Source organism: Pezoporus occidentalis, unplaced genomic scaffold (assembly GCF_034315485.1).
Source record: "Pezoporus occidentalis ecotype Australia unplaced genomic scaffold, CSIRO_AGI_Poc_V1 ctg31, whole genome shotgun sequence".
NCBI lineage: Eukaryota > Metazoa > Chordata > Aves > Psittaciformes > Psittacidae > Pezoporus > Pezoporus occidentalis.
Genome location: NW_026915052.1, coordinates 6306832 through 6319777, shown reverse-complemented (window position 1 = coordinate 6319777; position 12946 = coordinate 6306832). Strand labels below are relative to the sequence as shown.

General features: G+C 42.6%; 1 protein-coding gene across 8 annotated transcripts in view; it reads left to right on the top strand.

Moving 5' to 3' along the window:
- OSBPL5 (oxysterol binding protein like 5) overlaps positions 1–12946 on the top strand; it is a 177106-nt gene that overhangs the window by 84941 nt on the left and 79219 nt on the right. Inside the window, exon 1 of one of the 8 annotated variants that reach the window (XM_062628123.1) lies at positions 10980–11123. The exons of 6 other annotated variants lie outside the window; for them this stretch is intronic. The gene's annotated coding sequence lies outside the window, so the exon portion shown is untranslated. Of the gene's footprint in view, positions 1–10979; positions 11124–11313; positions 11337–12946 lie in introns of those variants that run through there. One more of the 8 variants, XM_062628126.1, reaches the window with a different exon arrangement.

The following is a 12946-nucleotide window of genomic DNA, read 5'->3' as shown; positions in this document are numbered from 1 at the left end:
ATTCACCCTGACATGTTTTTCTGCTTTTGCTGAAATGCTGTACCTATCTTACATTTGATGAAGAATGTAAATGGCATCTGCCAGTCTGGCTCTCAGATACTTGATGTGTTGCTCTTTGGAAGTAGCTCCATTTATAATATTGTTTTATTTGCTTTGATGAAGATGCCTGGGTTGGTTAGCTCCTGCAGTGTTTGAGCTGAGTGGTCTGACCAAGGAAAGTTGCTGTGAAATTTTCTCCTGCTTTGGCAAAAGTCAGCTCAGCACTCAGAGTTGGTGAGATGCCAACAAGATGTGTTTTTCTGAAGCCAAGGCTCTGTTTTGTGTGAATGTCATATAAGGACTGTGAGGTGAGTTGTGGGAGGAAGAGGGAAACTCTTTTCTTGTCACGAAAATACTAGCAGTGAATTCATTTAAGACCAGATACTGCTCTTCAATGCCTTGCTGTCAGGATCAAAGAGGGGCTTTTGCCAGCTAAGTGACTGGAAGGTTATTGTGTAGTGCTCTCAGATGGAGACCACAGTATTAACAGCAATCTGCTGCTTCATTCAGCAGAAATTTAGCTATATAGGAGAACGAATACCTAGTGCTTTTCACAGTTCTGATATATTTAATTTTTGTAACATATTTCCTATGAAATGAATGCATAAATATTTCATTTACAGTCTGTGCAGCATAATACGGAGCAGCCAGAGTTTGGGGTCAGATCTTCAGTCATACTGAGTAGCTTTGTTGGAGCACTCCTCTGGAAAGTTGTAGGGGACTTGCATGTTCATTTTTGCTTTGATTCCTTTGTGGTGTGCATGACTGGGTACAGCCAGGATGCAGAGCCTCCTATGGACCACCAGAAGGTGCCTGCAGCTCCATGTCTCAGTAGCACTTGTCTATCCTGTGCATGACAACAGAATTTCCTATTTTAGTTTCCTGGAGGAACCTATCAATTGATATTAAGCTCTTGTAAATGATAATTTTTTTCATTCAGGATTGATTTTTCCTCCTTGATTCTGTCACTTCCAAGTTACTTTGAATGCATGTCCATAAGCTTAACTGTGCTTCCTCATACAACATAAACTAATCTGTACCTTTACCTTCCAGATTAAATTGCAGTGATCTGGGCTATTTTTTGTTTATAGGCAAAAAAATTTTACATGCAAGAGTTGAGAAGTAGTAATTGGAATTTTCTGATGTTTTTTATGCAGGGAACTATAGCACTAAACTTTCTCAGTCTTGAGCTTTCTCTTTTGTTATGGGTAATGTATCTACATATCGTGAACAATATTATTTTTTAAATATAAATTTTCCGTTCCATGTCCATTAATATAATTTGACACAAAAACAGACTAATTGCATGGGCAGGCACAGTGATAGGGATATAAATCTTTTCCAGTGACAGTGACTTGAACTAGCAATCAGTTAAGATACCATCACTGCAACATATTGTGAGTAGATTTTCCTGCCTTTCCGTGAGGATATGAGTATTGTGTTGAATTCATAAATGTGTGTGGGTATATATGTACTGATGTATATATATATGGATGTTTGTGTGTGCAGTTGTGAGCTTCTATTTGATTATGTTGGATCCTTCTGTCACGGAGCCATTAGGATCTGGTGGATGTTATCACATAGAAATCCGAGCAAAAAACAGTCTCTGCCTACTTTTGTGTCCAACATCATCCACACTGTAACACTTCTGTTGTGCTGTTAGTGGCAGCTGTTACCCAGATTGCTTAAGAGGGAGTTGAAGGCCTTGGCTGTGAGGAGTGTGATGGTGTAAGCCCAACTAGTCCTACCTGCATCTGAATGCATTTCAGCCACTTTTGTTGCTGCTTTTTTGCGGGTTTGGCTTTTCCCAAGCACCACCTCAGTGTCATAGTCCTACAAAGCAGTGGTTGTCATGCTCTGGACCTAAGCTTGGAATGTGCATGTGGACCTCCTAGGCTCATTTAACAGGGAAGCACTTTGCTTGCAACATTTCTACTGCTGTCAGACCCTAAACCAAATAATGACAATCTGTGAACTCAGTACACTTGGAAAAGCTGTAAAATGCTAGACCAAGAGTAGCAGGCATGAGGACTACACAGGTCTTGTATCCTGCTTGTTGTGGTCACCTTCTGATTAATGCAGTGAGCTGCAAAGAAAGAACATTTGTGTTGCCCTTCCTCCACCACCATGTTCCAGCTATGGGATCACAGCTTACAGTCTGGTTTTGCATTCACTGGTGTATTCACTCTGTTTAATATAAGCCAAAATACTCCAGAAGCCAGCCTGGCTCAATCATGTCAGTCCCGGTTCCCTATCTTCTTGAGGTGATCTCCCCTTCTTGGCCATGCTGCCACTGAGCCACTGATGGGACAAGTCTGGAGACTCAACACATCTCTGAGTCACTGATGGCACAGCTGCAAAAATTGTTTGTCTTGGCAGAGGAGACCATAACAGGCATGGTTTCAGAGAAAAAAATCCTTTGACAATGTTAATGTTGCTATTTTTTTTAATGGCATATGCTGTCAGAAACACTTCTGAGCACTTTTCCTTGCTTTAGATTTAGAAACATGTCCTTTGAGGCTGGCAGCAGGCTTAGGGCTGGAGGTCCTTCCTTTGGGCATCCCTTGTTTTGAGGGAAAGGCAGTTTTCTAAATCATAGGGTTCAAGCTCGAGTGTCTTCATTCTTTCAGAGTTAGCTGCCACATGTGGTACTCCTGAGCCGCAGGCACATACAGCACTCTCCTGTTTGGAGTGCAAGCACTGGCAGCTCTCTTGGGTTGCAAGTCATTCCCTCCTTGCTGTGCAGCTGCTCTGCTTAACCACGGGAGCACAGTTTAAAACCAGAAGCCAATGAAACACATGATACTCAGCTATCTGTAGCATGAAATGTTATGTTAGCTCTTCAAAGACAGCCTGGAGCCCCACGGTTGTTCTCTCAAACAGATCCTGCTCTCTGCTAAACAAAAAAAGACATGTAAATAGCCTCACTTGAATCAAAGTCAGTTCACCAGCTGTGGATCTGGCTCCATGTCTGGTATGTCCTTTACCAGCAGAGATAATGGTATTTAAAGTGTCCTTTACTGAGGTTTTTGACTCTCCCTGTTGTTCACTTCATTTGGCTTCATTGTTGGCTTTCTTACCATTCCTATAACACCTTTTTGGGGGAGCTGTTTTAAAAGCAAAACCTTGTAGATCTGAAAGCATTAAAGCAAAAGGGTTTGTGGATAGGGAGGAGAACAGGCAGTTTCTGACTTTGGTTGTTTACAGCTGGATACAAAAGCTGTCACGTTGGTCATCTCTTATGTAGTCTTGTGGTTCTGGCTTCATTTTAAGCTACAATGCAAAATGTTTGTGTAAAAGACCATAATGAAAACAAGAGTTTTGGAAAATATATGGTTGTTTACTTTCTATGGGTGTTCCTTCCTTCCTACTTTAATGAAACCATATTCTTATGTAGTTCCAGACAGTAAACTCATCTTTAAGTAGTTGCAGTTAGTGCAAATTAAGCCTAATGGGCAGTTTAATGTAAGTGCCCAATACATTCAACCGGTCAGCATGGGTTGTGCTGAAAATACTGGCCACTGAACAAGTTGTGTAGTCTGTCTTTTCTATTGCGTAAAGGAGTGTCAAAGTCATGTTAAGAGGCACCAAAATTACTTCAGTCTATTGTGTTCTCTGATATAAAACCCTAAGCTTTTAAACTTTTGAAAACTGAATTTCTGAAGGTTTGGATACATTTTTCTTTCACTGGAATTCATGAAATCTGAATAAATCTTAACAAGAAAAGCCTTTTTTTGTGCTGTTTCATTCTCAGTGGCCCTGTCAGCAGTCCTCTGTGGTATGTTACTATAAGGGTGTACTTAAAACAAACCATGTTGTCACCAACACTAAGTGTGGATCTGAAAAAGCTGTGGGTGCAGTTATACTTTTTGCAAATGAGCCATTGCATTTGGAACAACTCTTCCAAAGGTGGAGAGATGTGCTGTTTCATGGATGCAGACTGACACTGCTGAGAAGGCAAGGTCACCATTTATCATACAACACATTTTCATTCTCCCTTCTTAACTGCAAAAGTTAGTTGGAGTTCAGCTCTTGCATGTTTGACCACGAGGAAAAACAATTTCCTTTTTGTCCCTCTTGTTTGCTTGTTGTCACAGTAGGTATACAACTAAGGGATAATTGTTTTCCTACCTATTTTAGTAGCTAAAGTTACAGTGAACAATTCAGTATTGAACATAATAATGATCGTTTAGTGTGTTTAGAAAGTTTATTTTGCCCTGTAGCAGCCTGCACATGTTTCATCAAATACAGTTTTTTGATCTAAACCTCCTGTTGTGCCCTGTGGCTGCCAGCAGCAGAAAAGGGGGGCTTGAGTGGGTGAGCAGCACTCTTGTCCTGCATTCACTTTACGGTGGGGAGCAGTGAGCTCTGAAATGGGTCTCAGTAGCCTTTGCTCTGATTTTCAAAGACTGAGCACCCAGTTTGCCTTGTTTAGTGACCCCTTTGCCCATGGTTCACTGAACTTGCCCAGCCAAAGCCCCTTTCCTCCAGTTCTCAACTCGGCAGCTCTTGGGGCTTCCAGTCTTCCTCTTCTTTTTCCTGCTGGCAGCAGTCGTGTTAGTTGGACTTTTTGTCCATCTACTTCTCCCCTGTTTGCCCCCAACATGGGGATCTTTGTAGGGCAGCACTGCTAGAGCAGCACAGTTCTTCTCACTGTGACTTGACTCTACTGCTATAGTTCTTAAAGACTGGGCCAGGTGCTGCAGAAGTTTCTGTGTGAGAGTTAGTCCTTGTGGGGTGCATCACTGGACTCTCAGTACCTTCCAGCCTGTCTAAAGAGCTCTGCTGGTTTTTGTGGGCATGAAACTGCATCTTGGTTCACTGTTGTGTTGTGTCTTTTACTCTTCAAAGACAAATTCTCTCCTGTTCTTTTTTAATTCTCTGCAGGTTAGCAGTCTGCCTTCACAAAAAAGACTTCTCCTTGCAACCTTTTTTTATTAAACTGAGGAAAAAGAATAACCCCCCAAACCCAAAGCGTTGTCATTTATTGGCATCATGGCAGTGATTCAGGTGAACTGGGCGGCAAGCACAAATCCCATCTTGACTACATCATGTCATTTGGGAATATCATTACAATAGCGCACATTTCCTCAGTGTCCTAAGCCTGGAAAACCTCCTGTTACTGAACACTTACCAAGTTGTTAATGGAGAGTTTGGAAGCAGCCATCAGATGTGGCAAAATTCGTAAGTACACATTAGCTATCTTCTTGCTTCTCCCTGGATCATGGGACCTAATCACATATTTATAAAAAGGTTTATATTTTCTCCTAAATGAGGGTCCAAAGGCCCATATATACCCATACTTTCTAGCAGGCTTATTTCTCATAGCTGTCTTCCCAGAAACAGGCACAGATAATGTAAAAAAGGTCTTTCCAAGATTAGCCTGTCAACCAGAAACATCCTGAGAAGAGTAATTTGGCTAGAGTGATGGGTGATGAACATATTCTTGTCGCTCTTAGCTCTCCCCCATTGCTGCCATTTGAGACTTCTCTATTATTTTTTATAACTTTTATTTTCAGATGCTTCTCTGGCTGTCCTTATACATCTGACTCCTGAGATCCTGGATTCTTTAAACTGCAGGAAATAATGGCTGTAATTCTTTCACTCTCTCCTGTTTGGTTTTGGTTTAAAAAAAAAAAAAACAACAAAAAACATTGTCTTTAAGGGTCTGTCTGTGAATCTCCAAGATGGTACCTCTCTCATCTGATCCTTTCATTGCTGATAGCACATAATGCCTTGCTTTTTCTCACTTTTCTACCCTGTTACTACAGTATTTTGCTGCTTGGGTACAGTGGAGGCCCTGTGGAGGCAGGAGGATATGGCTCTTCTGAAAGTCAGTTCTGTAGCAAAATAGCAAAGCATCACATACATTGGTATTGGTGGTGGCAGGGAAGTTCCTGTGTTGTGTAATAGAAACTAACACTACAAATGAGCCAAGTTCTGAATCTGTGTTGTTTCAGGGGATTGCATTCACAGAAAAGCCCACACCCACCTTTTCAGACCTGGTTATGGATTTGGTGCTGTTGCTAGTTCTATTATGCTTCAGGAATAAAAGTGCTGTGATTTAGAAAGGTTGCTTTCTTTGCATGAGCTAAATGGATGACAGCAGCAGCTTTGCTGGTGAAAAGCAGCATCCCATCAAAGCTGTACTTTCCATAAAGCAGCAACCATGCCTCATACTGTCAATAACCCACTTCCTGTAGCCCTATTAATTTGCAGGCAGAAAAGGCAAAAGATGCTCTTTAGCATGTAGGACTGTTAGCATAACAGGGAGAATTGGCATATCTCCAGGCTGCTCCCTCTAATCCGTGGCTTCCTCAAGAGTGAAGGTTGCTTACTCTCCCAGATGGTGTTTTTAGGGTTTCCAGGTGTGCTTGGCTGCATGGTGCCATGCTGCTATGTCTGCACGCCAATTTCCATGTCACCAGCGTAAATCAGGAGTGACTGCAGTGAAGCCACAGAAGCTGGTTATTACCACACACAACTGGGAGAAATAGGACTAAATGAGAGAATTGGGATAAGAATTCTTGTGTCAAATGCTGTTACTGCTGAAGTTGTTGGCAGTTTTGTACCTACGGTTGTCTTGATATATCTGAATGGCAAATAAAAATTACATCACCCACTTCAGGTATATGAGAGGCTTGAGATGAGTGTGTGGAATTAGGGAGATAGCAGGAGATCAGTATGGCTGCTCTACTTGTAAAGCCACTGGTACAACCTATAGAATCGTCTTCAACCATAGCAACAAAGCATGTATTTTCTGAAAAATTTAAATGTTAGTTTCTACATTTTATTTTTGTATAGTATGATAGGGAACTGTTTAAGATTTGGCCCTGTTTACAGGGCATTGTGGAAGCAGTTTAAGAAAACAGATGGATTATATTTGTTTTTTAAAACAGCTTTAGTTTGAAAATAGCATGAGAAGGTGCAGCATGAAAGATTTTATGAGAACAGCAATTTAGAACCAAAAGTTTTTTTCTTTAACAAAGTTCTGAATGCAAAATGGTTTAATCTGCTACTTACTAGAAATCAAGGGCCTGTGTCATTTCAAAATGTGCAGTTAATGGGGAAACTGGAAGCAGTGACAAAGCATATTTCGGAATGCTTAATGGAAAAGCAGCGTTGTATAGCCTGGAAGGTTTCTTCTGTGTCAATATGTGTGTGTTTGCAGTCTGTGACCACAGAAAAGTGCAAAGCCCAAATCTCTTTCACATCAGTGATGTTTCAAGAAGATTCAAGGTCTAAAATGTGAAAGAATCTTTTTTTATTATTATTTTTTTTTAGTTTTTATTTGGGTTGCTGGCGTTTTTTTTTTAGAGCTAGAAACACACCATGGAGACTGTACAATCAGAAGGCCTGGTAGGCTCATTTTTGCTAGGACATCCTTGCCAGAGCTGCTGGACAAGACCTTATGGCATCTTTGCCCTGGGCTGGCGCTGGGATGGACAAAGGCTTCTGAGGCTGGAGGGCTGGACAAGGATGTAGGCAGTCTGCCCCAGCAACTGTTCTGCTGCCTGGCCAGAAGAAGGTTAAGAGCTGCCTGCCTGCTTTGTGATTCAGAGGGATTTGAAGGGAAAAGGTGTGCCTTTTTTTTTGCAGGAAATCAGAAAATACAAAGGGAGATGGCTTTGGGCCTTCAGTCATAGGAAGAAGCTGTGGTTTATGTTACCTGGCATTGTCTTTGGCCAATTAAGTAGTGCCCAAAGGAAAAGGGGCAGCATAGACTCTGAGACGGGATCATGCTGAGATTTTCCTAGACAAGTTAACAAGCCTCTTTCCAATTTGTAGTGTCTTTGAAAGCAGCTTCTTTGCTGAACCTGCTTGCACAATGCAGGTGCTAGCTCAGTTGTTTTCTAGTTGCAAATTGATCAGGCCATTGATTTGTTGCAGGCATCAGAATTCAAAGAGATTTTAAATGTGGGAGTCTGCTCTAAGATCTGGTTTTACATTGGTAATTTAGTAACACAAGGCTGCCTGTGCTACTTGGCCTTTTTCTAACTGTGTTTAACAGTGGTCATTTTGACTGTTGACTTTTTTTTTTTAAGATGAAGGTGTTTGTCCTGCTTTTAGGAAAGCAAACAGTTCAGCCAAACTTGTAAGGAAAATCACCTGGTATAAGCACGGAGACCCAGATCTGCTCTTCCAAGTGCAGGAAGGAAGCTGTTACTTGGCAGAAATGGAGCGTAAACAAAGACAGAAACAGTGGGAATGTGATTACCAGGCACGTGGAAAATGACTTTCAAGCAAGTCTCTTTAAGAACAGGAAGCATTTAGACTGATCCTGTCCGCCCTATACCCAAGCAAGTCACCACTGGCTCAAGTCCAGCTGAGCGGTATGAGCTAGCAAGAGAAAACCACATACCAGTCTGCAGAAGGAGTTTTGTTATGGCATTAAGTCTGAGCTAGGCTGCGTAAGGAAGAGGCAGGACATGTTAGAAGGGAGGTATAATAGCTTTGCCGTGGGAAGAAATTTGAGGATTTCTTCTTGTTTTGGTGTGGCTGAAATGGCGGACGTAAATGTGCCATTGCTCACAAATGAGGCAGTGGCAATTCCCATCTCCAGGTTGTTGTGCCTTGCATACAGCCAGTGAGTCTTGTGGCTGTCAAGGGCAGACTATAGTCCAGAACTGTTTGTGAGGAACCCCCAGGTTCCTGTGACATTTAGTGGTTCAGTACAGAGAAGGGATTGCTTAGAACTGCCACTGCATCCATCTGTTCGAAAATTGTCCGCTCTCTTTCAGATGTGACTGGTCACAGCACTGTTGGATTTGCTGTTGTTGCTGCAAATGCCAAACGGCATGAGCAAGTGCTGAAGGACCTACTTACCTTTGTAGTGCTGGGTGATAAAAATGGGAAAATTATGAACCAAAGGAAACATAGGGCTGTAAGGGACCTGCAGAGACCATCAAATCTTTTTTCCCAAACAAAAATATTCCTGGCAGCTCCTTGTCTCATGTGGACTCAAAAATCCCCTGTGCCTTCCAATTAGCATGGCCTCAGGGTGCTCTTTCCAGCAGGAGCCAGACTGCATCCCTTCCTCTGGATGGAGACATCAGGCCCCTTGCCGTGGTAGTTACTCGTGAGACTTTCTCTTCAAATTCATCCCAGTTTTTTCTTTCAGCTCATAATACCCCACCACAGAGGGCTCCTTTAATAACTGTCTGAAAATAAAAGAAACAACATCTGAACACTGGCTTCTAGACCCCAGATGCACTGAGTGGATTTACTGTTCCCCCTGCCCAGACCAACTGTGGTGCATGCAGTAAAAAAATAAAAGTTATTTTCCACTCTTTCTGTCATTTACTTCCAGATTTACTGCAGGATTTCTCTGCCCTCTTAAATGAGGCTGGACTTTTTTCTGCACGTTGCACACCCTGCATGGTTCCTCTCCTGCTTGGCTACCCCAAGACACAGAGGCAATGTTTCTGGGTGCCCTGGTTCTCCCAGCCCCTTGTGGGAGAGGGTCAGCAGACCCCTGGCCTTGGCATCGCTCCTTGCATGGGGCCTCACTGGAGTATAGCACTTCCTCCAAGGCAGCACCATTAGGATCCCAGAGGTGTTAGTGCTGCCTGACGCATGAGCATTGCTTCCCACGGGGATTTCAACAGTTTTGCACAGCAACAGTGTCTCTGATCAGTGGGATTCATGATCTAATGAAAGATCTTCATGTCTTAGCAGATGCTGTGGCTTCAGCAAACCATGGGCTGTCAAGTATAGAAGGTGGTGTTTGTGCATACATTTTAATCCTTGTTTGCACAGTACACTGAAGGAGTAAAGTACTTTGGAAATGCTGGCTTCATTCTGTTTTCATTGTCATTTTAATTTTCTATCATTTTGAATATCAGTTATTCATGAGATAGATATCAGTGCAACAAGTGGGAGTTCTTCCAAAGTTTTTTAGTGAGTACTGTTTATATACCATGCCAGATGTGTTGGAGGAATATGATCTGACACAAACCCAGACAAATCACTGTAAAACTGTGTACAAAAAGACACTGGCTGATACACTGCAGCTGGTGACACCAGCAGATATAGATGTTGTTTGCAGGACTCTTTCTTCACAGGGAGAGCATGAGGGCCAGGGGAGAGTACATGGTGTGCAGAACAACAGCAACACAAATAGGCTAGGGAGCAAGGTTTGACTGAGGTGTGTGTTTTGTGCTTGTCACTTAATTAAGCAATATTGGGAAAAGCCATGAAGGAAAAACCATGTGGCTATTTTCCAGGTGCAGAGTGATGCAGGAAGAAGCAGGGCTGTAGTTAAGGTATGCTTACCCACTGCAGTATGTGTATGATTGCTATGGGATACTGTAACTAGCAACATCTACTGGACAGTTTTTAAAGCTAAAGCAGTACTGCTGGGCTAGTGTGCCTGATACCTGTGCCTCTGCTTGGCAAACCTGCCTCTGCATGGCATGTTCAGGCTCTGTGCAGCTTAGGGAATGATGCTTGTACTGTGCTCAGCTGCCTCACCTGGGAAATCTTTGTCAAACTTGGGTGTATCTGAGCTCTGTACAGAATGCACTGAGTGATTTCCACCATCACCAGCCTACTTTTGCAAGGGTTTACTTTATTCCTCACAGATTAATTACAGAAAAAAAAAAGTGAACTGTTTTGTGTTGGGTTTTATTTCTCTTCTGATTGCACAGTGAAGAATCACCAATCACATCTGTGTCAAGAAGCCACTAAAAAGAAACAGAAAGGGTGCAGGAGATTATGCATGACAGGAATAGAGTCTGTCACAGAGTTGCAGATTATTTATTGCTGGCACCCTTTGATAAGTGTCTGCAACTGGCTCTAATTTTCTCAGCACAGCACAGCTGCTTTGATCAGCACTGAAACTGTTAACTGTGCTGACAACTAAATTATTGTCGATGGCATTGCAGTTTAAACTTCCCTGGAGGAACAGTGGCAGATCACACCCACCAGGGCTATTGTTTAAGGCTTTCTTTGGACGTATCCCTGGGTTGAATCAGGCTGAGCTTCTTTTCAGGATTTTCCTCCACAGTGCCCATGGTTAGAGTCTCTGTGCTTTTCCAAGCGGGAGCTGGGATCGCAGGCAGTGTGCTGGCAGCGTGTGGGAGGTGTGTTTCATTGCCATGTGCCCCTGGAGCACAGGCTTTGCGTGCGGTGTCTTCTCTGGGTCCAGTGCTGATCTGCAGCTTGGAGGAGTGTAGTAGCATTTGGGAGGGGACCAGACCGCTGCAGAGCACATTGTAGGTCTGGGCTAGGGACGGTGGCGTTGAACGTAGGTGTCAAAGGGAGAGTGATTGCCGTCTGAGACAGTGAGTGCTGCGGTGAGTGGCCTTTTCCCCTCCTTCCCAGGGCTGATGCCAGCCTCCCTATAGCTCTTTATAGCCTTTCCTATAGCTCTTTAAAATACTCCCTTCGCATAGTCTTTTTTTTTACACCTTTCATTTCTAGTTTTCTACTTGCCCTCCTCTCTTCATCTCTCATTCTCCCTCCTTTCAGTCTCCCATTCTTTCTTTGTTTCTGTCCCTGTGCCTCTGAGGCTGGACACAGACTCATACAAATGCAGTAGTATTTTGGGAACTGTTGACTGACAGGAGTCATCTATAATGGATTTAGAAGTACTTGAACACAGGATTTGCATTTCTGCCTCTGCTCAAAAGCACCACTGTCACTCAGCTCCCTTGAGGCTTGAATTCTGCTAGAAGCTGCTAAGGCAGTGGCATCCTATGATTTGCTTCATCAGTTGACATTTTCAGGAACTTGGTGTGATGTAACAAGGTTGACCGTTTTACTGTCCTTTCCTGCTAAACAATGTTGATAATTTCTCACCTGCCTAAAGGGGTGGAGTCCCCTGTATAGAACTGGCTTTATTAGTGAGAGCCCACATGAAAGTGTGCTTCTTCCTGTTGTTGCTATTATTCAGTGACCTTTGTTGATTTGCATTATATTTTAGTCATCTAAAACCCTGATCAGCCCAATTCTGCTCTGTGTCTAAACTGTGAGGAATTAGGAGTTTTAGTAGTCATTTCAAGATCTGGAGCAAATCCTCTACAAAATTAGGTCTTGCCTATGTAAACAAGTTGCACTGCTTTTAACTACTTTTCTGTAACATTGATATAACCCTTCCCTAGTGTGAAATCAGTTATGCCAGTATTAACATGCTTATACCAGAGTAGCTTGCTCCCCTGTGGGAAAGGAGAACAAGCTATTCCAGTATAGAGCACTTTTATTTGGCTATGACTGCATCCACACTTTCATTGTATTGGCAGAAATATACTGGCAAATAATGTTTGCAATTTAATGTGGGTGAACTGGTACAAAATCATGTAAAGAACAAGTCTTGGTCTGCAGGCTGCCTCTGCCTCTATAACTCCTTGACAAGCGAGTGTTAAATATGTGATTATTTATAATCTTGTCTCTGTGACTGGACATACAGTGAAAAGACCAAATATTGCTGTCATTATGTATTCACAATTAAGAACCTAAGAACTGGTCATGTGTTGGCTATAAAGTCATGACTGAGTCATGTGAGTCCTGGCTGTAGTTTATTTTTAAATAAAGGATGTAAGACTTTATTCGCTCTCAGACTGTTTGCTGACCTTTGTATTTATTTGCAGAATATTGGTAATGTAAGAGGACCATGGCAGAGATGTAAATTCCAGTATGTTTACATGGAAATGCCTTTGAGCTGGCAGGGAAACACAGAGGTGTTCTAGCAATGCTGAAAATCTGGGTCCTGAAAAGCCACTTGTGCCAGTGAAAAGTGAGTGCCTGGTGGCTGTGCAATACTCGACGTTCATATCTGTGGTCATTTACCTCAGTCTTCAGCAGGGTAGGGCAGGGCAGTCCAGAGATCAACAAGCAGCAGGTACAGAAAATTCAAACAAATGCCAATCAGATACCACAATCCTGAATATCATGGTTTATTGATGGG